The sequence below is a fragment of the Somniosus microcephalus genome, chromosome 4 (assembly GCF_052327205.1).
Source record: "Somniosus microcephalus isolate GS21.2 chromosome 4, FLI_Smic_1.0, whole genome shotgun sequence".
Taxonomy (NCBI): domain Eukaryota; kingdom Metazoa; phylum Chordata; class Chondrichthyes; order Squaliformes; family Somniosidae; genus Somniosus; species Somniosus microcephalus.
The window spans coordinates 122,590,544-122,616,661 of NC_140990.1; the positions used below are offsets into that span (position 1 = coordinate 122,590,544).

Genomic DNA, 26,118 nt, shown 5'->3' on the forward strand with positions numbered 1-26,118 from the left:
TTAGAATCCCCATGTACAGTCCCAGGGCTGGAATTCCCATGTACAGTCCCAGGGTTAGAATCCACATGTACAGTCCCAGGGCTAGAATCCCCATGTACAGTCCCAGGGTTGGAATCCCCATGTGCAGTCCAAGGTTGGAATCCCCATGTACAGTGCCAGGGTTAGAATCCCCGTGTACAGTCGAAGGGCTGGAATACCCATGTACAGTCCCATGGTTGGAATCCCATGTACAATCGCAGGGTTGGAATCCCATGTACAGTCCCAGGGTTAGAATCCCCATGTACAGTCCCAGGGCTGAAATCCCCATGTACAGTCCCAGGGTTGGAATCCCCATGGACAGTCCAAGGTTGGAATCCCCATGTACAGTGCCAGGGTTAGAATCCCCATGTACAGTCCCAGGGTGGGAACCACCATGTACATTCCCAGGGTCAGAATCCCCATGTACAGTCCCAGGGTCAGAATCTCCATGTACAGTCCCAGGGCTGGAATTCCCATGTACAGTCCCAGGACTGGAATTCCCATGTACAGTCCCATGGTTAGAATCCCCATGTACAGTCCCAGGGTTAGAATCCCCATGTACAGTCCCAGGGCTAGAATCCCCATGTACAGTCCCAGGGTTGGAATCCCCATGTACAGTCACAGGGATGGAATCCCCCTGTACAGTCACAGGGTTGGAATCCCCATGTACATTCCCAGGGTTCGAATCCCCATGTACAGTCCCAGGGTTAGAATCCCCATCCCAGGTTTGGAATCCCGATATACAGTCACAGGGTTGGAATCCCCATGTACATTCCCAGGGTTGGAATCCCCATGTCTCGCCCCTGGGTTAGAATCCCCATGTACATTCCCAGGGTTAGAATCCCCATGTACAGTCCCCGGGTTAGAATTGCCATGTACAGTCCCAGGTTTGGAATCCCCATGTACAGTCCCAGGGTTAGAATCCCCATGTACAATCCAGGATTAGAATCCCCATGTACAGTCCCAGTGTTAGAATCCCCATGTACAGTCGCAGGGTTAGAATCCCCATGTACAGTCCCAGGATTGGAATCCCCATGTACAGTCCCAGGGTTGGAATCCCCATGTACTGTCCCAGGGTTAGAATCCCCATGTACATTCTCAGGGATGTAACCCCATGTACAGTACCAGGGTTGGATTCCCCATGTACAGTCCCAGGGTTGGAATCCCCATGTGCAGTCCCAGGGTTAGAATCCCCATGTACAGTCTCAGGGTTTGAATCCCCATGTACATTCTCAGGTTGGTAACCCCATGTACAGTCCCAGGGTTAGAATCCCCATGTAGAGTCACAGGGTTGGAATCCCCATGTGCAGTCCCAGGGTTAGAACCCCCATGTACAATCCCAGGGTTAGAATCCCCATGTACGTTCCCAGGGTTGGAATCCCCATGTATAGTCCCTGGGTTAGAATCCCCATGTACATTCCCAGGGTTAGAATCCCCATGTACAGTCCCCGGGTTAGAATTGCCATGTACAGTCCCAGGGTTGGAATCCCCATGTACAGTCCCAGGGTTAGAATCCCCATGTACAATCCAGGATTAGAATCCCCATGTACAGTCCCAGTGTTAGAATCCCCATGTACAGTCGCAGGGTTAGAATCCCCATGTACAGTCCCAGGATTGGAATCCCCATGTACAGTCCCAGGGTTGGAATCCCCATGTACTGTCCCAGGGTTAGAATCCCCATGTACATTCTCAGGGATGTAACCCCATGTACAGTACCAGGGTTGGATTCCCCATGTACAGTCCCAGGGTTGGAATCCCCATGTGCAGACCCAGGGTTAGAATCCCCATGTACAGTCTCAGGGCTAGAATCCCCATGTACAGTCCCAGGGTTGGAATCCCCATGGACAGTCCCAGGGCTGGAATTCCCATGTACATTCCCAGGGTTAGAATCCCCATGTACAGTCCCAGGGCTAGAATCCCCATGTACAGTCCCAGAGTTGGAATCCCCATGTACAGTCCCAGGGTTGGAATCCCCATGTACAGTGCCAGGGTTAGAATCCTCATGTACAGTCCCAGGGTGGGAACCACCATGTACAGTCCCAGGGTCAGAATCCCCATGTACAGTCCCAGGGCTGGAATTCCCATGTACAGTCCCAGGGTTAGAATCCCCATGTACAGTCCCAGGGCTAGAATCCCCATGTAGAGTCCCATGGATGGAATCGCATGTACAATCCCAGGGTTGGAATCCCATGTACAGTACCAGGGTTGGAAACCCCATGTACAGTCCCAGGGCTGGAATCTCCGTGCACAATCCCAGGGTTAGAATCCCTATGTACAGTCCCAGGGTTGGAATCCCATGTACAGTCCCAGGGTTAGAATCCCCACGTACAGTCCCAGGGTTAGAATCCCCATGTAAAGTCCCAGGGTTGGAATTCCATGTATAGACCCAGGGTTAGAATCCCCATGTACAGTCCCAGGGCTGGAATTCCCATGTACAGTCCCAGGGTTAGAATCCCCATGTACAGTCCCAGGGCTAGAATCCCCATGTACAGTCCCAGGGTTGGAATCCCCATGTACAGTCACAGGGATGGAATCCCCCTGTACAGTCACAGGGTTGGAATCCCCATGTACATTCCCAGGGTTCGAATCCCCATGTACAGTCCCAGGGTTAGAATCCCCATCCCAGGTTTGGAATCCCGATATACAGTCACAGGGTTGGAATCCCCATGTACAGTCGCAGGGCTGGAATACCCATGTACAGTCCCATGGTTGGAATCCCATGTACAATCCCAGGGTTGGAATCCCATGTACAGTCCCAGGGTTAGAATCCCCATGTACAGTCCCAGGGCTGGAATTCACATGTACAGTCCCAGGGTTAGAATCCACATGTACAGTCCCAGGGCTAGAATCCCCATGTACAGTCCCAGGGTTGGAATCCCCATGTGCAGTCCAAGGTTGGAATCCCCATGTACAGTGCCAGGGTTAGAATCCCCGTGTACAGTCGAAGGGCTGGAATACCCATGTACAGTCCCATGGTTGGAATCCCATGTACAATCGCAGGGTTGGAATCCCATGTACAGTCCCAGGGTTAGAATCCCCATGTACAGTCCCAGGGCTGAAATCCCCATGTACAGTCCCAGGGTTGGAATCCCCATGGACAGTCCAAGGTTGGAATCCCCATGTACAGTGCCAGGGTTAGAATCCCCATGTACAGTCCCAGGGTGGGAACCACCATGTACATTCCCAGGGTCAGAATCCCCATGTACAGTCCCAGGGTCAGAATCTCCATGTACAGTCCCAGGGCTGGAATTCCCATGTACAGTCCCAGGACTGGAATTCCCATGTACAGTCCCATGGTTAGAATCCCCATGTACAGTCCCAGGGTTAGAATCCCCATGTACAGTCCCAGGGCTAGAATCCCCATGTACAGTCCCAGGGTTGGAATCCCCATGGACAGTCACAGGGATGGAATCCCCCTGTACAGTCACAGGGTTGGAATCCCCATGTACATTCCCAGGGTTCGAATCCCCATGTACAGTCCCAGGGTTATAATCCCCATCCCAGGTTTGGAATCCCGATATACAGTCACAGGGTTGGAATCCCCATGTACATTCCCAGGGTTGGAATCCCCATGTCTCGCCCCTGGGTTAGAATCCCCATGTACATTCCCAGGGTTAGAATCCCCATGTACAGTCCCCGGGTTAGAATTGCCATGTACAGTCCCAGGTTTGGAATCCCCATGTACAGTCCCAGGGTTAGAATCCCCATGTACAATCCAGGATTAGAATCCCCATGTACAGTCCCAGTGTTAGAATCCCCATGTACAGTCGCAGGGTTAGAATCCCCATGTCCAGTCCCAGGATTGGAATCCCCATGTACAGTCCCAGGGTTGGAATCCCCATGTACTGTCCCAGGGTTAGAATCCCCATGTACATTTTCAGGGATGTAACCCCATGTACAGTACCAGGGTTGGATTCCCCATGGACAGTCCCAGGGTTGGAATCCCCATGTGCAGTCCCAGGGTTAGAATCCCCATGTACAGTCTCAGGGTTTGAATCCCCATGTACATTCTCAGGTTTGTAACCCCATGTACAGTCCCAGGGTTAGAATCCCCATGTAGAGTCACAGGGTTGGAATCCCCATGTGCAGTCCCAGGGTTAGAACCCCCATGTACAATCCCAGGGTTAGAATCCCCATGTACATTCCCAGGGTTGGAATCCCCATGTATAGTCCCTGGGTTAGAATCCCCATGTACATTCCCAGGGTTAGAATCCCCATGTACAGTCCCCGGGTTAGAATTGCCATGTACAGTCCCAGGGTTGGAATCCCCATGTACAGTCCCAGGGTTAGAATCCCCATGTACAATCCAGGATTAGAATCCCCATGTACAGTCCCAGTGTTAGAATCCCCATGTACAGTCGCAGGGTTAGAATCCCCATGTACAGTCCCAGGATTGGAATCCCCATGTACAGTCCCAGGGTTGGAATCCCCATGTACTGTCCCAGGGTTAGAATCCCCATGTACATTCTCAGGGATGTAACCCCATGTACAGTACCAGGGTTGGATTCCCCATGTACAGTCCCAGGGTTGGAATCCCCATGTGCAGACCCAGGGTTAGAATCCCCATGTACAGTCTCAGGGTTTGAATCCCCATGTACATTCTCAGGTTTGTAACCCCATGTACAGTCCCAGGGTTAGAATCCCCATGTAGAGTCACAGGGTTGGAATCCCCATGTGCAGTCCCAGGTTTAGAACCCCCATGTACAATCCCAGGGTTAGAATCCACATGTACAGTCCCAGGGTTAGAATCCCGAGTTACAGTCCCAGGGTTGGAATCCCCATGTACAGTCCCAGGTTTGGAATCCCCATGCAAAATCTGCCGGTTCGAATCCCCATGTACAGTCCCAGGTCTTGAATCCCTATGTACAGTCGCAGTGTTAGAATCCCAGGATTGGAATCCCCATGTACAGTCCCAGGGTTGGAATCCCCATGTACAGTCCCAGGGGTTGGAATCCCCATGTACAGTACCAGGATTGGAATCCCCATGTACAGTCCCAGGGTTGGAATCTCCATGTACAGTCCCCTGGTTGGAATCGCATGTAAAATCCCAGGGTTGGAATCCCATGTACAGTACCAGGGTTGGAAACCCCATGTACAGTCCCAGGGCTGGAATCCCCATGTACAGTCCCAGGGTTAGAATCCCTATGTACAGTCCCAGGGTTGGAATCCCATGTACAGTCCCAGGGTTAGAATCCCCACGTGCAGTCCCAGGGTTAGAATCCCCATGTACAGTCCCAGGGCTGGCATTCCCATGTACAGTCCCAGGGTTAGAATCCCCATGTACAGTCCCAGGGCTAGAATCCCCATGTACAGTCCCAGGGTTGGAATCCCTATGTACTGTCCCAGGGATGGAATCCCCTGTACAGTCACAGGGTCGGAATCCCCATGTACAGTCCCAGGGTTCGAATCCCCATGTACAGTCCCAGGGTTAGAATCCCCATCCCAGGTTTGGAATCCTGATATACAGTCACAGGGTTGGAATCCCCATGTACATTCCCAGGGTTGGAAACCCCATGTATAGTCCCTGGGTTATAATCCCCATGTATATTCCCAGGGTTTGAATCCCCATGTACAGTCCCCGGGTTAGAATCCCCATGTACAGTCCCAGGGTTGGAATCCCCATGTACAGTCCCCGGGTTAGAATCCCCATGTACAGTCCCAGGGTTAGAATCCCCATGTACAGTCCCAGGGTTGGATTCCCCATGTACAGTCGCAGGGTTAGAATCCCCATGTACAGTCCCAGGATTGGAATCACCATGTACAGTCCCAGGGTTGGAATCGCCATGTACTGTCCCAGGGTTAGAATCCCCATGTACATTCTCAGGGATGTAACCCCATGTACAGTACCAGGGTTGGATTCCCCATGTACAGTCCCTGGGTTAGAATCCCCATGTACAGTTCCACGGTTAGAATCCCGATTCACAGTCCCAGGGTTGGAATCTCCGTGTACAGTCGCAGGGCTGGAATACCCATGTACAGTCCCATGGTTGGAATCCCATGTACAATCCCAGGGTTGGAATCCCATGTACAGTCCCAGGGTTAGAATCCCCATGTACAGTCTCAGGGTTTGAATCCCCATGTACATTCTCAGGTTTGTAACCCCATGTACAGTCCCAGGGTTAGAATCCCCATGTAGAGTCACAGGGTTGGAATCCCCATGTGCAGTCCCAGGGTTAGAACCCCCGTGTACAATCCCAGGGTTAGAATCCACATGTACAGTTCCACGGTTAGAATCCCGATTCACAGTCCCAGGGTTGGAATCCCCGTGTATAGTCGCAGGGCTGGAATACCCATGTACAGTCCCATGGTTGGAATCCCATGTACAATCCCAGGGTTGGAATCCCATGTAGTCCCAGGGTTAGAATCCCCATGTACAGTCCCAGGGCTGGAATTCCCATGTACAGTCCCAGGGTTAGAATCCACATGTACAGTCCCAGGGCTAGAATCCCCATGTAGAGTCCCAGGGTTGGAATCCCCATGTGCAGTCCAAGGTTGGAATCCCCATGTACAGTGCCAGGGTTAGAATCCCCGTGTACAGTCGAAGGGCTGGAATACCCATGTACAGTCCCATGGTTGGAATCCCATGTACAATCGCAGGGTTGGAATCCCATGTACAGTCCCAGGGTTAGAATCCCCATGTACAGTCCCAGGGCTGAAATCCCCATGTACAGTCCCAGGGTTGGAATCCCCATGGACAGTCCAAGGTTGGAATCCCCATGTACAGTGCCAGGGTTAGAATCCCCATGTACAGTCCCAGGGTGGGAACCACCATGTACATTCCCAGGGTCAGAATCCCCATGTACAGTCCCAGGGTCAGAATCTCCATGTACAGTCCCAGGGCTGGAATTCCCATGCACAGTCCCAGGGCTGGAATTCCCATGTGCAGTCCCATGGTTAGAATCCCCATGTACAGTCCCAGGGCTAGAATCCCCATGTACAGTCCCAGATTTGGAATCCCCATGTACAGTGCCAGGGTTAGAATCCCCGTGTACAGTCGAAGGGCTGGAATACCCATGTACAGTCCCATGGTTGGAATCCCATGTACAATCGCAGGGTTGGAATCCCATGTACAGTCCCAGGGTTAGAATCCCCATGTACAGTCCCAGGGCTGAAATCCCCATGTACAGTCCCAGGGTTGGAATCCCCATGGACAGTCCAAGGTTGGAATCCCCATGTACAGTGCCAGGGTTAGAATCCCCATGTACAGTCCCAGGGTGGGAACCACCATGTACATTCCCAGGGTCAGAATCCCCATGTACAGTCCCAGGGTCAGAATCTCCATGTACAGTCCCAGGGCTGGAATTCCCATGTACAGTCCCAGGGCTAGAATCCCCATGTACAGTCCCAGATTTGGAATCCCCATGTACAGTCCCAGGGTTGGAATCTCCATGTACAGTCCCATGGTTGGAATCGCATGTAAAATCCCAGGGTTGGAATCCCATGTACAGTACCAGGGTTGGAAACCCCATGTACAGTCCCAGGGCTGGAATCCCCACGTGCAGTCCCAGGGTTAGAATCCCCATGGAAAGTCCCAGGGTTGGAATTCCATGTATAGTCCCAGGGTTAGAATCCCCATGTACAGTCCCAGGGCTGGCATTCCCATGTACAGTCCCAGGGCTAGAATCCCCATGTACAGTCCCAGGGTTGGAATCCCTATGTACTGTCCCAGGGATGGAATCCCCCTGTACAGTCACAGGGTCGGAATCCCCATGTACAGTCCCAGGGTTCGAATCCCCATGTACAGTCCCAGGGTTAGAATCCCCATCCCAGGTTTGGAATCCCGATATACAGTCACAGGGTTGGAATCCCCATGTACATTCCCAGGGTTGGAATCCCCATGTATAGTCCCTGGGTTAGAATCCCCATGTACATTCCCAGGGTTTGAATCCCCATGTACAGTCCCCGGGTTAGAATCCCCATGTACAGTCCCAGGGTTGGAATCCCCATGTACAGTCCCAGGGTTAGAATCCCCATGTACAATCCAGGATTAGATTCCCCATGTACAGTCGCAGGGTTAGAATCCCCATGTACAGTCCCAGGATTGGAATCACCATGTACAGTCCCAGGGTTGGAATCGCCATGTACTGTCCCAGGGTTAGAATCCCCATGTACATTCTCAGGGATGTAACCCCATGTACAGTACCAGGGTTGGATTCCCCATGTACAGTCCCAGGGTTGGAATCCCCATGTGCAGTCCCTGGGTGAGAATCCCCATGTACAGTCTCAGGGTTTGAATCCCCATGTACATTCTCAGGTTTGTAACCCCATGTACAGTCCCAGGGTTAGAATCCCCATGTAGAGTCACAGGGTTGGAATCCCCATGTGCAGTCCCAGGGTTACAACCCCCATGTACAATCCCAGGGTTAGAATCCACATGTACAGTCCCAGGGTTAGAATCCCGATTCACAGTCCCAGGGTTGGAATCCCCGTGTACAGTCCCAGGGTTGGAGTCCCCATGTACAGTTCCAGGTTTGGAACCCCCATGTAGAGTCCCAGGGTTGGAATCCCCGTGTACAGTCGAAGGGCTGGAATACCCATGTACAGTCCCATGGTTGGAATCCCATGTACAATCGCAGGGTTGGAATCCCATGTACAGTCCCAGGGTTAGAATCCCCATGTACAGTCCCAGGGCTGAAATCCCCATGTACAGTCCCAGGGTCAGAATCTCCATGTACAGTCCCAGGGCTGGAATTCCCATGCACAGTCCCAGGGCTGGAATTCCCATGTGCAGTCCCATGGTTAGAATCCCCATGTACAGTCCCAGGGCTAGAATCCCCATGTACAGTCCCAGATTTGGAATCCCCATGTACAGTGCCAGGGTTAGAATCCCCGTGTACAGTCGAAGGGCTGGAATACCCATGTACAGTCCCATGGTTGGAATCCCATGTACAATCGCAGGGTTGGAATCCCATGTACAGTCCCAGGGTTAGAATCCCCATGTACAGTCCCAGGGCTGAAATCCCCATGTACAGTCCCAGGGTTGGAATCCCCATGGACAGTCCAAGGTTGGAATCCCCATGTACAGTGCCAGGGTTAGAATCCCCATGTACAGTCCCAGGGTGGGAACCACCATGTACATTCCCAGGGTCAGAATCCCCATGTACAGTCCCAGGGTCAGAATCTCCATGTACAGTCCCAGGGCTGGAATTCCCATGTACAGTCCCAGGGCTAGAATCCCCATGTACAGTCCCAGATTTGGAATCCCCATGTACAGTCCCAGGGTTGGAATCGCCATGTACTGTCCCAGGGTTAGAATCCCCATGTACATTCTCAGGGATGTAACCCCATGTACAGTACCAGGGTTGGATTCCCCATGTACAGTCCCAGGGTTGGAATCCCCATGTGCAGTCCCTGGGTGAGAATCCCCATGTACAGTCGAAGGGCTGGAATACCCATGTACAGTCCCATGGTTGGAATCCCATGTACAATCGCAGGGTTGGAATCCCATGTACAGTCCCAGGGTTAGAATCCCCATGTACAGTCCCAGGGCTGAAATCCCCATGTACAGTCCCAGGGTTAGTATCCCCATGTACAGTCCCAGGGTTGGAATTCCATTTATAGTCCCAGGGTTAGAATCCCCATGTACAGTCCCAGGGCTGGAATTCCAATGTACAGTCCCAGAGTTAGAATCCCCATGTACAGTCCCAGGGCTAGAATCCCCATGTACAGTCCCAGGGTTGGAATCCCCATGGACAGTCCCAGGGCTGGAATTCCCATGTACATTCCCAGGGTTAGAATCCCCATGTACAGTCCCAGGGCTAGAATCCCCATGTACAGTCCCAGAGTTGGAATCCCCATGTACAGTCCCAGTGTTGGAATCCCCATGTACAGTGCCAGGGTTAGAATCCTCATGTCCAGTCCCAGGGTGGGAACCACCATGTACAGTCCCAGGGTCAGAATCCCCATGTACAGTCCCAGGGTTGGAATCCCCATGTACAGTCCCAGGGTTAGAACCCCCATGTACAATCCCAGGGTTAGAATCCACATGTACAGTCCCAGGGTTAGAATCCCGAGTTACAGTCCCAGGGTTGGAATCCCCATGTACATTCTCAGGTTTGTAACCCCATGTACAGTCCCAGGGTTAGAATCGCCATGTAGAGTCACAGGGTTGGAATCCCCATGTGCAGTCCCAGGTTTAGAACCCCCATGTACAATCCCAGGGTTAGAATCCACATGTACAGTCCCAGGGTTAGAATCCCGAGTTACAGTCCCAGGTTTGGAATCCCCATGTAAAATCTGCCGGTTAGAATCCCCATGTACAGTCCCAGGTCTTGAATCCCTATGTACAGTCGCAGTGTTAGAATCCCAGGATTGGAATCCCCATGTACAGTCCCAGGGTTGGAATCCCCATGTACAGTCCCAGGGGTTGGAATCCCCATGTACAGTACCAGGATTGGAATCCCCATGTACAGTTCCAGGGTTTGAATCCCCATGTGCAGTCCCAGGGTTAGAATCCCCATATACAATCCCAGGGTAGGAATTCCCATGTACAGTCCCAGGGGTTGGAATCCATCCGTTTGCCAATGAGCTTGGTCCCCAGCACATGCTCACTGTAAAAACCCAGGTCAAGGGCAATCCCAGCCTGCCCACTCTGAACCCAGTTTACTGCTCCCTCTCTGCCCAGCACTGCCTCCACCCCCGGCTCACGGAAGTGGAATTTCAGCCTCAGTGTTACAAGTTTCCTTGGTTACAGGCTGGAGAGGAATAATTCAATCTGATACTGAGCTGTGTGATTGGTTCAGTCTGTCATAGGAACAGGACAGGATTAATCCCGCCTGCATATCCTCCCCTCCTAATACCCCGTAAAAGCTGTTTACAAAAGTCATCACTGTAGGAAGAGGAGGAGGCCATTCAGCCCATCGAGCCTGTTCCCTCATTCAATTAGATCCTGGCTGATCTTTATCTTAGCTCTATCTACCCGCCTTGGTTCCGTAACCCTTAGTACCCTTGACTTACAAAAATCTAGCACACTCAGTTTTGAGATTTTTAATTGACCCCCAGCCGCATCAGTTTTTGGGGGAGAGTTCCAGATTTCCAGTACCCTTTGTGTGAAGAAGTGCTTCCTGACATCACCCCTGAACGGCCTGGCTCTGATTTTAAGGTTATGTCCCCTTGCTGTGGACTCCCCCACCAGAGGAAATAGTTTCTCTCTGTTCACCCGATCAACTCCTTTAATCATCTTAAACACCTCAATTAGATCACCGCTTAATCTTATATATCCAAGGGAATAGACGCCTAGTCTGTGCAACCTGTCTTCATAATTTACAAAAGTCATCACTGTCGGTACAGGATAGAAATTCTGAACAGACAGTTCTAGTATCTCTGGAACATTCTTTCCTCTCTTGCCCCTCCGAATCTGTAAATCCCCCGTCCCACACACTCCCCCTCCTCCCCACATCCTCGCTGTTTGAAATCCAGATTCATTGTAGGCTCGAAATTTTCTCCCTTTCTCTTCTGAAGGTGCTGTGTGATGGTGGGGTTCGGTCCCAGTCACTGTTTACCCTCCAGTACCTCACCGAGTGGTAATTCTGAGCTGTGAGTCTATACTAAAGGTGCTGTGTGATGGTGGGGTTCGGCCCCAGTCACTGTTTGCCCCCCAGTACCTTGCCGAGTGGTAATTCTGAGCTGTGAGCCTATACTGAAGGTGCTGTGTGATGGTGGGGTTTGGCCCCAGTCACTGTTTGCCCTCCAGTACCTTGCCGAGTGGTAATTCTGAGCTGTGAGTCTATACTGAAGATGCTGTGTGATGGTGGGGTTCGGCCCCAGTCACTGTTTGCCCTCCAGTACCTTGCCGAGTGGTGATTCTGAGCTGTGAGACTGTACTGAAGGTGCTGTCTGATGGTGGGGTTCGGCCCCAGTCACTGTTTGCCCTCCAGTACCTTGCTGAGTGGTAATTCTGAGCTGTGAGCCTATACTGAAGGTGCTAAGTGATGGTGGGGTTCAGCCCCAGTCACTGTTTGCCCTCCAGTATTTTGTCGAGTGGTAATTCTGAGCTTTGAGCTGATACAGCGAGCTGCCAGCATTTCGACCATGGGGAGCCGCACAGCCGCCGTCCCTGGTTGATTCTATCTGGCGAAGCTGAGGCCAATGGTTGCACACCAACAACAACTTGCATTTACATAGCGCCTTTAACGTAGTAAAATGTTCCAGGGCCCTTCACAAGAGCGAAATCCGTCAAAAACTGACACTGAGCCAAAGAAGGAGAGATTCGGACAGGTGACCAAAGGCCTGGTCAAAGATCGTAGGGCCGAGGTAACTGAAGGCACAGCTGCCAATGGTGGAGCTGAGGGATTGGGGGTTACGCAAGAGGCCCGAGTGGGAAGAACGCAGATTTCATAGAATCACAGAATGATACACAAGCGGTTATTACACAAAATTAGGGCTCATGGGGTTGGGGGTAAAATATTAGCATGGATTGAGGATTGGTTAACGGGCAGAAAACAGAGAGTCGGGAGAAACGGGTCACTTTTGGGCAGGCAGGCTGTAACTAGTCGGGTACGCAAGGATCAGTGCTTGGGCCTCAGCTATTTACATTCTGTATCAATGACTTCAATGAGGGGACCGAGTGTAATGTATCCAAGTTTGCTGATGATACAAAGCCAGGTGGGACAGTAAGCAGTGAGGAGGACACAAAGAGCCTGCAAAGGGATATAGACAGGTTAAGTGAGTGGGCAAGAACGTGGCAGATGGAATATAATGTGGAGAAATGTGAAGTTATCCACTTTGGTGGGAAAAATAGAAAAGCAGAATATTTTTTAAATGGTGAGAGACTCGGAAATGTTGGTATTCAGAGGGACCTGCGTGTCCTTGTACACGAATCACAGAAAGTTAACATGCAGGTACAGCAAGCAAATGGTAAGTTAGCCTTTATTACAAATGCATTGGGGTATAAGAGTGAAGGAGTCTTACTGCAATTATATAGGGCCTTGGTGAGACCACACCTGGAGTATTGTGGACAGTTTTGGTATTCTCAGAATGCTGTTAGGTGAGGAGTTCCAGGATTTTCATCCAGCGACGATATAGTAACGGCGATATATGCCCAGGTCAGGATAGTGTGTGACTTGGAGGGGACCTGGGAGGTGATGGTGTTCCCATGCACCTGCTGCCCTTGTCCTTCTAGGTGGTGGAGGTCGCGTGTTTGGGAGGTGCTGTCAAAGTTCTAGTCGAGTTGCCCATGTATAAAGTCACTCCTTCACCACTCCCCCTCCCGCCTCACTCTCTCTCCTCCCATAGAGGCCAGAGTCTTGTGTAGGCCCAGACCGGGTGGCGGGTTCGCTTCACTGAAGGACATTAGTGAACCAGTTGGGTTTTTTGACAATCCAGCAGCTTTCATGGTCACTTTTTTCTAGTGCTGGCCCCACAAATTCCCAGATTCATTCAGCTCAATTTCACAACCTGCCTTTGTCTTTTTGTGGGTTCTCTCTCACCCTCCCTTTTTCCAGTTTTAAATTAATTTTGCAGGGTGTTAGAAGGGGAGGATTTGCAGACGGGAAACTCAAACTAAACATCACTTCAGGATCTGACAGAGTCGCTCAATTCATCAGGACCTTTGAACATGGAAGCAGAAAGCACCGTTCAGAGTGGGGAGAAACCGTACACGTGTTGTGTGTGTGGACGAGGCTTCAGCCGATCCTCTGGCCTGTTGAGACACAAGCGCAGTCACACCGGGGAGAAACCGTGTAAATGTGGGGACTGTGGGAAGCGATTCAACTACCCATTTGAGCTGGAAACTCATCGACGAGTTCACACTGGGGAAAGGACGTTCACCTGCACTGAGTGTGGGAAGTGATTCACTTGGTCATCCAACCTGCTGACACAACAGCGAGTTCACACTGGGGAGAGGTCGTTCACCTGCACTGAGTGTGGGAAGGGATTCACTAATTCATCCAACCTACTTAAACACCGGCGAGTTCTCACTGACGAGAGACTTTTTAAAAGCCCGGACTGCTGGAAGTGCTATAATGGTTCCGGGGAACTGACGCGCCATCAACTTGTTCATACTAATGATAGACCTTTTAAATGTTCTGACCGTGAGAAGAGATTTAAAAGAAAAAAGGATCTGCTGAGACACCAGCGAGTTCACACCGGGGAGAGACAGTTCACCTGCCCTGAGTGTGGGAAGGGATTCACTCATTCATCTGACCTGCTGAAACACCAGCGAGTTCACACTGGGGAGAGAGTGTTCACCTTCTCCGTGTGTGGGAATGGATTTATTCAGTCATCCCACCTGCTGACACACCAGCGAGTTCACACCGGGGAGTGGCCATTCACCTGCTCCGTGTGTTGGAAGGGATTCACTCGGCCATCCCACCTGCTGACACACCAGCGAGTTCACAAGTGACTGCAGGGGTTGGATTCTGATGTTTTTGCTGCTGTTAATCACATCCAGGACTGAATCGTGTTCACACTGACAGTTGGGGTTTGTTTCTGCTGATGTTAATAACCCCTGTAACTGGGCTGGAGTTTAATATTCTGGATATATGTCAAATAAATCAGCTTTACTTTAAACACATTGTTGTGGATTTTTGTCGTTCCCATCTGAATGTTTAGCATCACCTGGCTGTAGCTCAGAAAGGACAATCTGGGGGGAGGATCGTACGGCAGGAACAGAACTACAGCCTGGACACAGTCCTTCAGGGCCACACTGAGAGGGGCAAATGGCACTTTGGTCTTTCTCGCCTCTCTTCACTGACAGCAATGTCCCCGTGCAGGTTAATCCTGAGGCCTGTAAGAAATGTGTCCCAGCCGCTCTCTTCCATGGGTCAGAGCTCCTGGGCACGGAACAGAAGGCTCCTTTACAACTGTGTTTAGCATCAGGAAGAACAACGGTAGATAGATAGAGTTATACAGCACAGAAAGAGGCCCTTTGGCCCATCGTGTCTGCGCAGGCCATCAAGCCTTGTCTATTCTAATCCCATTTTCCAGCACTTGGTCCGTAGCCTTGTATGCTATGGCATTTCAAGTGCTCATCTAAATGCTTCTTGAATGTTGAGGGTTCCTGCCTCTACCACCCTTTCAGGCAGTGAGTTCCAGATTCAAACCACCCTCTGGGTGAAAAAGTTTTTCCTCAAATCCCCTCTAAAACTCCTGCCCCTTACCTTGAAACTATGCCCCCTGTATATTGACCCCTCTACTAAGGGGAAAAGTTCCTTTCTATCTACCCTATTTATACTCCTCTTAATTTTGTACACCTCAATCAGGTTCCCCCTCAGCCTTCTCTGCTCTAAGGAAAACAACCCCAGCCTGTCCAGTCTCTCCTCATAGCTGAAGCACTCCAGCCCAGGTAACATTCTGGTGAATCTCCTCTGCACCCTCTCCAATGCAATCGCATCCTTCCTATAGTGTGGCGACCAGAACTGCGCACAGTATTCCAGCTGTGGCCTAACTAGCGTTTTGTACAGCTCCATCATAACCTCCCTGCTCTTATATTCTATGCCTCAGCTAATGAAGGCAAGTATCCCATATGCCTTTTTAACCACCTTATCTACCTGTCCTGCTGCCTTCAGAGATCTATATACATGCACACCAAGGTCCCTCTGATCCTCTGTCCTTCCTAGGGTCCTACCATTCATTGTGTATTCCCTTGCCTTATTAGTCCTCCCAAAATGCATCACCTCACACTTTTCAGGGTTAAATTCCATTTGCCACTGTTCTGCCCAACTAACCATCCCTTCTATATCATCCTGTAGCCTGAGGTTTCCCTCCTAGCTATTTACCACTCCATCAATTTTCGTGTCATCTGCGAACTTACTGATCATACCTCCTACATTCATATCTAAATCATTAATGTACGCTACAAACAGCAAGGGACCCAGCACCGATTCATACTGTACACCACTGCACACAGGCTTCCAGTCACAAAAGCAACCTTTGACCGTCACCCTCTGCCTCCTGCCACTAACCAATTTTGGGTCCAAAGTGCCAAATTGCCCTGGATCCCATGGGCTCTTACCTTCTTGACCAGTCTCCCATGTGGGACGTTGTCAAAAGCATTACTGAAGTCCATGTAGACTACATAAACTGCACTACCCTCATCCAAACACCTAGTCACCCCCTCGAAAAATTCAAACAAATTTGTTAGACATGATCTCCCCCTGGCAAAGCCATGCTATCCTTGATTAATCCTTGCCTCTCCAAGTGGCAACTAATTCTGTCCCTCAGAATTTTTTCCAATAATTTCCCTACCACTGATGTTAGGCTCACTGGCCTGTAATTCCCTGGTTTATCCCTACTACCCTTCTTGAATAATGGTACTACGTTAGCTGTCCTCTGGCACCTCCCTGTGGCCAGAGCGGTTCTGAAAATTTTTGTCAGAGACCCTGCAATTTCCTCCCTTGCCTCACACAGCAGCCTGGGATACATCTCGTCTGGGCCTGGGGATTTATCCACTGGAAACGTGCTGTCGAATCAGAGATTGGTGTCAAACTGCGATCTGTTCCTGACTGAAAGTGAAACGGCAGGGTTAAGTATAAAGTCTAAAATGAGTGGTAATTATTCTATGAAGTTTTAACGTGTTCATAGAATCATAGAATGGTTACAGCACAGAAGGTGGCCATTTGGCCCATTGAGCCCGTGCCGGCTCTCTGCAAGAACACTTCAGATAGTCCCACTCCCCCACCCTTCCCTCGTAGCCCTGCAAATTTTTGTCCTTCAAGTACTCATCCAATTCCCTTTTGAAAGCCACGATTGAATCTGTCTCCACCACCCTTTCAGGCAGTGCATTCATGATCCTAACCACTCACTGCGTAAAAAGTTTTTCCCCATGTCACCTTTGGTTCTTCTGCCAATCACCTTAAATCTGTGTCTCTGGTTCTTGACCCTTCCGCCAATGGGAACAGTTTCTCTCTATCTACTCTGTCCAGACAACTCATGATTTTGAACACCTCTATCAAATCTCCTCTCAATCTTCTCTGCTCCAAGGAGAACAACACCAGCTTCTCCAGTCTATCAAGGTAACTGAAGTCCCTCATTCCTGGAATCATTCTCGTAAATCTTTCCTGCACCTTCTCTAAGGCCTTCACATCCTTCCTGAAGTGTGGTGCCCAGAATTGGACACAGTACTCCAGTTGGGGCCGAACCAGGGTTTCATCATCATTTCCACACTTTTGCACTCTATACCTCTATTTATTAAGTCCAGGGTCCCGTAAGCCTTTTTAACTGCTTTCTCAGCCTGCCCTGCCACCTTCAAGGATTTGTGCACACATACCCCCAGGTCTCTCTGTTTGTGCACCCACTTTAGGATTGTACCATTTAGTTTACGTGTCCTCTCCTCATTCTTTCCACCAAAATGTATCACTTCACACTTTTCTGCGTTAAATTTCATCTGTCACGTGTCCGCCCATTTCACCAGCCTGTCTATGTCTTCCTGAAGTCTATCACTCTCCTCCTCACTGTTCACTATACTTCCAAGTTTTGTGCCATCTGCAAATTTTGAAATTGTGCCCTGTACACCCAAGTCCAAGTCATTTATATCAAGAAAAGCAGTGGTTCTAGAACTGACCCCTGGGGAACACCACTTTATACCTTCCTCCAGTCCGAAAAAAAACCGTTCACCACTACTCTCTGTTTCCTGTCACTTAGCCAGTTCCCTATCCATGCTGCCACTGTTCATTTTATTCCATGGGCTTCAACTTTGTTGGCAAGCCTATTATGTGGCACTTTGTCAAACGCCTTTTGGAAGTCCATGTACACCACGGCAACCACATTGCCCTCATCAACCCTCTCTGTTACCTCATGAAAAAACTTGATCAAGTTGGTTATACACGATTTGCCTTTAATAAATCTGTGCTGGCTTTCCTTAATTAATCCACACCTATCCAACTAACTATTAATTATGTCCCTGATTACTGTTTCTAAAAGCTTCCGCACTACCGAGGTTTAACTGACTGGCCAGTAGTTGCGGAGTTTATCCTTACACCCTTTTTTGAACAATGGTGTAACATTTGCAATTCTCCAGTCCTCTGGCTCCACTCCCATCTCTAAGGAGGATTGGAATGATATGGCCAGTACCTCCGTGATTTCCTCCTTCAATTCCCTCAGCATCCTAGGATACATCCCATCCACTCCTGGTGATTTATCTACTTTAAGTACAGGCAGTCTTTCTAATACTTTTTATCAATTTTTATCCTCACAGATTATCTCCACTACCTCCTCCTTTACTATGTCTATGGCAGCATCCTCTTCCTTGGTGAAGACAGATGCAAAGTACTCGTTTATTACCTCAGCCATACCCTCTGCCTCCATGCATAGGTCTCCTTTTTGGTCCCTAATTGGCCCCACCCCTCCTCTTACTACCCGTTAACTATTTAAATACCTATAGAAGACTTTTGGATTACCTTTTATGTTGGCTGCCATTCTATTCTCATTCCCTCTCTTTGCCCCTCTTAGTTTCTTTTCACTTCTCCTCTGACCTTTCTATATTTAGCCTGATTCTCAGATGTATTTGCAACCTGACATCTGTCATACATGCTCTTTTTCTGTTTCATCATATTCTCTATCTGTTTCATCATATTCTCTATCTGTTTCGTCATTCAGGGAGCCCAGACTTTAGTTGCCCTGCCTTTCCCCCTAGTGGGAATGTAGCTCAACTGTACCTGAACTATTTCCTCTTCAAAGGCAGCCCATTGTTCCATTACAGTTTTGCTGCTAATCTTTGATTCCAGTTTACCCGGGCCAGATCCGTTCTCATCCCACTGAAATTGGCCTTCCCCCAGTTAAACATTTTTACTCTAGATTGCTCCCTGTCCTTTTCCATAGCTAATCTAAACCTTATGATACTATGATCACTGTTCCCTAAATGTTCACCTACTGACACTTGCTCCACTCGACCCATCTCATTCCCCAGAACCAGATCCAGCAATGCCTCCTCCCTCATTGGGCCAGAAACGTACTGACCAAGAAAGTTCTCCTGAACACACTTCAGAAATTCTTCCCCTTCTCTGCCCTTAGCACTATTACTATCCCAGTCTGTATTAGGATAGTTGAAGTCCCCCATTATCACTACTCTATAGTTCTTGCACCTCTCTGAAATTTCTCTGTAAATTTGCTCCTCTATATCTTTCCCACTATTTGGTGGTCTATAGAATACACCTAGTAGTGTAATGGCACCTCTATTATTTCTTAACTCGAGCCATATAAATTCTGTCCTTGACCCCTCCAGGACACCCTCCCTCTCCAGCACTGTAACATTCTCCTTGACCAATACTGCCACACCACCTCCTATCTTTCCTTCCCTATCTTTCCTGAACACTTTATAACCGGGAATATTTAATACCCAATCCTGCCCTTTGTTGAGCCAGGTCTCAGTTATTGCCACAACATCATATTCCCATGTGGCTATTTGTGCCTGCAGCTCACTTACCTTGTTTACTACACTTCGTGCGTTCACATACATACACTGTAAACCCATCTTAGACCATCCTGTATTGTATCTTAGTTTGACCCCACCTAATACCTTACTATTTCTTACTTTAGTGCTCTCTGCCTCTCCCAATCCTTTGAGCACTTTATTTCCCCTTTCTAATGTTACATTCTGGTGCCCATCCCCCTGCCAGCTTAGTTTAAACCCTCCCCAACAGCACTAGCAAACCTCCCCGCGAGGATATTGGCACCGGCTCTGTTGAGGTGCAACCTGTCCGGCCTGTACAGGTCCCACCTCCCCCAGAACCGGCCCCAATTCCCCAGGAATCTGAAGCCCTCCCTCCTGCACCATCTCTCCAGGACACATTCATCTGCTCTATCCTCCTATTTCTATACTCAATTGCGTGTGGCACCGGGAGTAATCCAGAGATTACTACCTTTGAGGCCCTGCTTTTTAAATCTCTTTCCGATCTCCCTAAAATCTGTCTGCAGGACCTCATCCCTCTTTCTACCTACGTTGTTGGTACCGATATGGACAACGGCCTCTGGCTGTTCACACTCCCCCCTCAGAGTGTCCTGCAGCCGCTCAGTGACATCCTTAACCCTGGCACCAGGGAGGCAACATACCATCCTGGAGTCAGGTGTGCAGCTGCAGAAACGCCTGTCTGCTCCCCTAACTATTCAATCCCCTCCCACTATTGCTTTCCCTGTCTTCCTCCTCCACTCCTGTGCAGCTGAGCCACCCGTGGTGCCATGGCCTTGGCTCTGGCTGTACTCCCCAAATTATGCCCAGACTATGTGATTTTACAAAGAAGACAAAAGTAACAATTGTGTTTGGATGCGAGTCATTTATCTGCCCCTTCGAGTAATGTGTCTTGGAAAATAGGATTACACAGGATATACGGCACAGAAACACACCATTCGGCCCAACCAGTCCATGCCGGCGTTTATGCTCCACTCGAGCCTCCTCCCGTCTTTCCCCACCTAACTCTATCAGCATAACCCTCTATTCCCTTCTCCCTTATATGCTTGTCTAGCCTCCCCTTAAATGCATCGATACTATTCGCTTCAACCACTCCCTGTGGTAGCGAGTTCCACATTCTCACCACTCTCTGGGTAAAGAAGTTTCTCCTGAATTCCTTATTTGATTTCTTGGTGACTATCTTATATTGATGGCCTCTAGTTATGCTCTTCCCCACAAGTGGAAACACTCTCTCTCTATCTACTCTAGCAAAACCTTTCATCATTTTAAAGACCTCTATTAGGTCACCACTCAGCCTTCTTTTTTCCCAGAGAAAAGAGACCCAGCCTGTCCATCCTTTCCTGACAGGTTTACCCTCTCTTTTCTGGTATCATCCTTGTAAATCTTCTCTGCACCCTCTCCAGTGCCTCTATATCCTTTTTATAATATGGCGACCAGAATTGTATGCAAGTGTGGTCTAACCAAGGTTCGATACAAGTTTAGCATAACTTCACTACTTTTCCATTCTATAACAATTCAATTCTTTAACAATCGATCCCAATAATTTAACCCAATAGTCCAATTTTGTCAGCACATTGCGACATTCGATGTCTGCAGATAAATTCTTAAAACTGCTGGATCTCTTGCTCTGCCATCAACCTCTTATCAAACTGGAGCTGACATTGCCTAATATGGTCGTCTCTGGCTACTGCACAGTCCAGAGACACAAGTCTGCATTTTCTTCAACACACATCAACAACATTAGAAGCAGTAAAAACACTGGCCTTCCTGGGGCAGCACAAACCACTAGTCTCCAGACTTTTCTTATCCCAACATCATATTTCTGATCGAAACATTCTATGATGAAAATATCCAAGGCCAGTTGGTTGCAAACACCAGCTGTTGCTCAGTGAAATCTCTCTCTCTCTCATGATACCAACCACATTTTCCCCGATATCGAATGAACTAAACATGAACACCTTTCAAAAGCTGAATTAACCGAGGTCCATATGCCAACACCCCTCTCATCTTCCATGCACTTCAATTGAAAGGAAACCGACAGATTGGACCAGTCAGGATTTGAAAGATATTTACAACAGATTCTAGATGTTCTTAGAGTCGGGATCTTTCTCTATTCTGTCCACTCGAGGAGTTAGATAACAGACTTTCTCCTGTGAAGATAGAGCTGGGGTATTGGGCCGTGATGTGTTCACTTGTTCATCTTGTTGACTCTAAACCTTTGCCAATTATTTGATGTGATCTGTTTAATTGTACGTATTTTTTTAAATACACTTGCTGAGTGGATTCAAATTTAAATTGAAAGCAGGTTTGCAGGCGTGATGCTCTATTCACACATCGAAGGTGAGAGAGATGCTGTGGGACACACGCTAAGTCCAGTAGCTGAAAGTGATTAACAGACTGGGTTTTGTGTTTAGTGACCCCGGGCTTGTTACCGAGACGTTCCCTGGATACCAAGGCTAGGAGAGAGGCACTCTGGAAGGTATGGGGAGCTGGGACTTGTCCATGAGAGTAACCGAAGGTATGAGAACTGAAATAATCTTGAGTTAGAAAGGAGAAAAGGCCCAAAAATGGAGCAGTCGGTAACAGGACATCAATTCGTTTCCTCTTATCTTGGAGACATCAAATATCGATGCACTGTGTTATTTGAAGTATCAAAATATTAAAACTCCAGCCCAGTTACAGGGGTTATTAACATCAGCAGAAACAAACCCCAACTGTCAGGATGAACACGATTCAGTCCAGGATGTGATTAACAGCAGCAATAACAGCAGAATCCAACCTCTGCAGTCACTTGTGAACTCGCTGGTGTTTGAGCAGGTTGGATGACTGAGTGAATCCCTTCCCATACTCAGAGCAGGTGAATGGCCTCTCCCCAGTGTGAACTCGCTGGTGTGTCAGCAGTTGGGATGACTGAGTGACTCCCTTCCCACACATGGAGCAGGTGAACAGCCTCTCCCCAGTGTGAACTCACTGGTGTTTCAGCAGGTTGGCTGACGAAGGGAATCCCTACCCACACACGGAGCAGGTGAACAGTCTCTCCCCAGAATGAACTCACTGGTGTTTCTGCAGGCCGGATGAACATGTGAATCCCTTCCCACATTCAGAGCAGGTGAACTGCCTCTCCCCAGTGTGAACTCGCTGGTGTGTCAGCAGGTGGGATGACTGGGTGAATCCCTTCCCACAGTCAGAGCAGGTGAACGGCCTCTCCCCAGTGTGAACTCTCTGGTGTTTCAGAAGGTTGTATAAACAAGTGAATCCCTTCCCACACACAGAGCAGGTGAACAGCCTCTCCCCGGTGTGAGTGCGATGATGAATTTCCAGCTGGGGCGGGTAACTGAATCGCTTCCCACAGTCCCCACATTCCCATGGTTTCTCCATGGTACTGGTAACCTTGTGTCTCTCCAGGTTGGGCAATCAGTTGAAGCCTCGTCACACAGAACACGTGTATGGTTTCTCCCCGCTGTGAATGGTGCGATGTTTTTTCAGGCTGTGTAACTAGTTAAAGCTCTCTCTGCACTGGAACACTCTCACTCGGGTGTGTGTGTCTTGCTGCTTTTCCAGTCACACTGATGTTTGAAATCTTTTCCCACAGACAGAACAGACAAACATTTCTCCTTCCACATTCATAGGCTGATGATATTCAGGTCCTGATGAATCGAGTAACGCTGTCACACCTTGACGTGATGTTTGGTTTGTGTTTCCTGTCTGCAAATCCTCCCCTTCTAATAGCCTGTAAAAGGAGTTTACAAAACTCGTCACTCTAAATATAGAATAGAAATTCAGAAGATAATTCTAGTTTCTATGGAACATTCTTTCCTCTCTTATTCCTCCAAAGCTGTAAATCCCCGTCCCACACATTGTCCCTCCTCCCTGTGCTAAAATCCAAACACATCGCACATCACCTAACAATTTTTCCTCCTCTCCCTGTTTTCATCACCAACTCTGACTGGGTTCAGTTCTACACTCACTGATTCAGCTCTCTCTCCTCCCCTGAAGGTGCTGACTCTGGCTGGGTTCAGTTCTACATTCACTGGTTCCGCCCCCCCCTCTCCTCCCTTGAAGGTGCTGACTCTGGCTGGGTTCAGTTTACTCACTGGGATCCCTCCCACTCCTCCCCTGAAGGTGCTGACTCTGGCTGGGTCCAGTTCTACACTCACTGGTTTCCCTCTCTCTCCTCCCCTGAAGGTGCTGAATCTGGCTGGGTTCAGTTCCACACTCACTGGCTCCCTCCCTCTCCTCCCCTGAAGGTGCTGACTCTGGTTGGGTTCAGTTCTATACTCACTGGTTCTCCTCCCTCTCCACCCTGAAGGTGCTGACTCTGGTTGGGTTCAGTTCTACACTCACTGGTTCCCCTCCCTCTCATCCCCTGAAGGTGCTGACTCTGGCTGGGTTCAGTCCTACACTCACTGGTTTCCCTCCCTCTCCTCCCCTGAAGGTGCTGACTCTGGCTGGGTTCAGTCCTACACTCACTGGTTTCCCTCCCTCTCCTCCCCTGAAGGTGCTGACTCTGGCTGGGTTCAGTTCTACACTCACTGGTTCCCCTCCCTCTCCTCCCCTCAAGGTGCTGACTCTGGCTGGGTTCAGTTCTACACTCACTGGTTCCCCTCCTTCTCCTCCCCTGAAGGTGCATGACTCTGACTGGGTTCAGTTCTATACTCACTGGTTCCCCTCCCTCTCCTCCCCTGAAGGTGCTGACTCTGGTCGGGTTCAGTTCTAAACTCACTGGTTCCCCTCTCTGCAGATGGATGAGTTTTGGAGCATTCACGATGCTGAGAGGGTCATGGATAACACGTTTAGTGAGTTGGTCACACCGCAGGTAAGGGCTGCACAGGCAGAAGGGAAATGGGTGACCATCAGGCGGAGCAGTAGAAGCAGGCAGGTAGTGCAGGGGACCCCTGTGGCCATCCCCCTCTCAAACAGGTATACCGATTTGGAAACTGTTGAGGAGGACGACTTACCAGGGGAAGGCAGCAGCAGCCAACTTCCTGGCACCGGGGGTGCTTCTGCTGCTCAGGAAGGGAGGAAAAAGAGTGGGAGAGCAATAGTGGTAGGGGATTCTATCGTAAGGGGAACAGATAGGCGTTTCTGTGGCCATAGACGTGACCCCAGGATGGTTTGTTGCCTCCCTGGTGCCAGGGTCAAGGATGCCACTGAACGGCTGCAGGGCATTCTGAAGGGGGAGGGTGAACAGTCAGAGGTCGTGGTTCACATTGGGACCAACGACATGGGTAGGAAGAGGGATGAGGTCCTGCAGCAAGAATTTAGGGAGCTAGGTAGCAGATTAAAGAGCAGGACCTCAAACATTGTAATCTCTGGATTACTCCCGGTGCCACGTGCTAGTGAGTATAGGAATAGGAGGATAGAGCAGATGAATGCGTGGCTAAAGAGTTGGTGCAGGAGGGAGGGTTTTAGTTTCCTGGATCACTGGGTCTGCTTCTGGGGAAGGTGGGACTTGTACAAGTCGGACGGGTTGCACCTGAACCAGAACGGGACAAATATCCTTGCGGGGAGGTTTGCTAGCGCTGTTGTGGGGGGTTTAAACTAACTTGGCAGGGTGATGGGATACAGAGTGGAGCTATAATAGGGGGTGATGTACAGCCAAATATAGAGGAAAAAACAAGTCAGCTTGGAAGGCAGAGCAAATATGTAGCGGCACAAGGGAGTAGGGCAAGGCTGGATGGCATTTATTTTAATGCAAGGAGTCTTGCGAATAAGGTGGATGAACTGAAGGTGTTGATGAACACATGGGAGTATGATATTGTTGCTATCATGGAGACATGGTTGAGGGAGGGGAAGACTGGCAGCTCACTATTCCGGGGTATAGAATCTTCAGGCGAGACAGAGGGGGGGGTAAAAGAGGAGGGGGTGTCGCAATATTAATTAAGGAGTCAATTACTGCTGTAAGGAGGGATGATATATTAACAGGTTCCTCTAATGAGGCCATATGGCTGAACTTAAAAACAAAAAGGGGGCAAGCACTTTGCTGGGAGTGTACTATAGGCCCCCAAACAGTCAAGGGGAGATAGAGGAACAGATATGTAGGCAAATCTCAGAGAAGTGTGCAAATAATAGGGTAATAATAGTGGGGGATTTCAACTTCCCCAATATTAACTGGGATAGTCAGAGTGTGAAAGGCTTAGAGGGTGCAGAATTCTTAAAGTGCATCCAGGAGAGCTTTTTGAGCCAGCATGTAGAAAGTCCTACAAGAGAGGGGACGGTCCTGGACCTAATTCTAGGGAATGTGGCTGGGCAAGTGGTAGAAGTGTTAGTAGGTGAGCACTTTGGTGACAGTGACCATAATTCGGTGAGATTTAAGGTAGTCATGGAAAAGGACAGAGATGGGCCGGAAATAAAGGTTCTAAATTGGGGGATGGCCGATTTTACTATGATAAGGCAGGATCTGGCCAAAGTGGACTGGGATCAGCTACTTGTAGGAAAATCCACATCAGAGCAATGGGAGTCTTTCAGAAAGGAAATTGAGAGAGTACAATGGCAACATGTCCCCGTAAAGGTCAAGGGTGGGACCAACAAGCCCAGGGAACCTTGGATGTCAAGGGATATACGAGAATGGATTAGGAAAAAAAGGTGGGCTTTTGGCAGATACAAGGGACTAAAGGCAGAGGAAGCCCTAGAGGAGTATAAAAAGTGCAGGGGGATACTTAAAAAAGAAATTAGGAGAGCGAGGAGGGGCCATGAAATAACACTGGTGAGCAAAATAAAGGAAAATCCTAAGGTGTTTTATAAGTATATTAAGGGCA

General features: G+C 49.4%; 1 long non-coding RNA gene and 1 pseudogene across 1 annotated transcript in view; one reads left to right on the plus strand and one right to left on the minus strand.

The window, feature by feature from the left end:
- LOC147119724 (uncharacterized) overlaps positions 1–26,118 on the minus strand; it is a 115,406-nt gene that overhangs the window by 18,544 nt on the left and 70,744 nt on the right. The gene's annotated exons all lie outside the window — the stretch shown is intronic.
- LOC147119725 (uncharacterized) overlaps positions 13,473–26,118 on the plus strand; it is a 152,446-nt pseudogene continuing 139,800 nt past the window's right edge.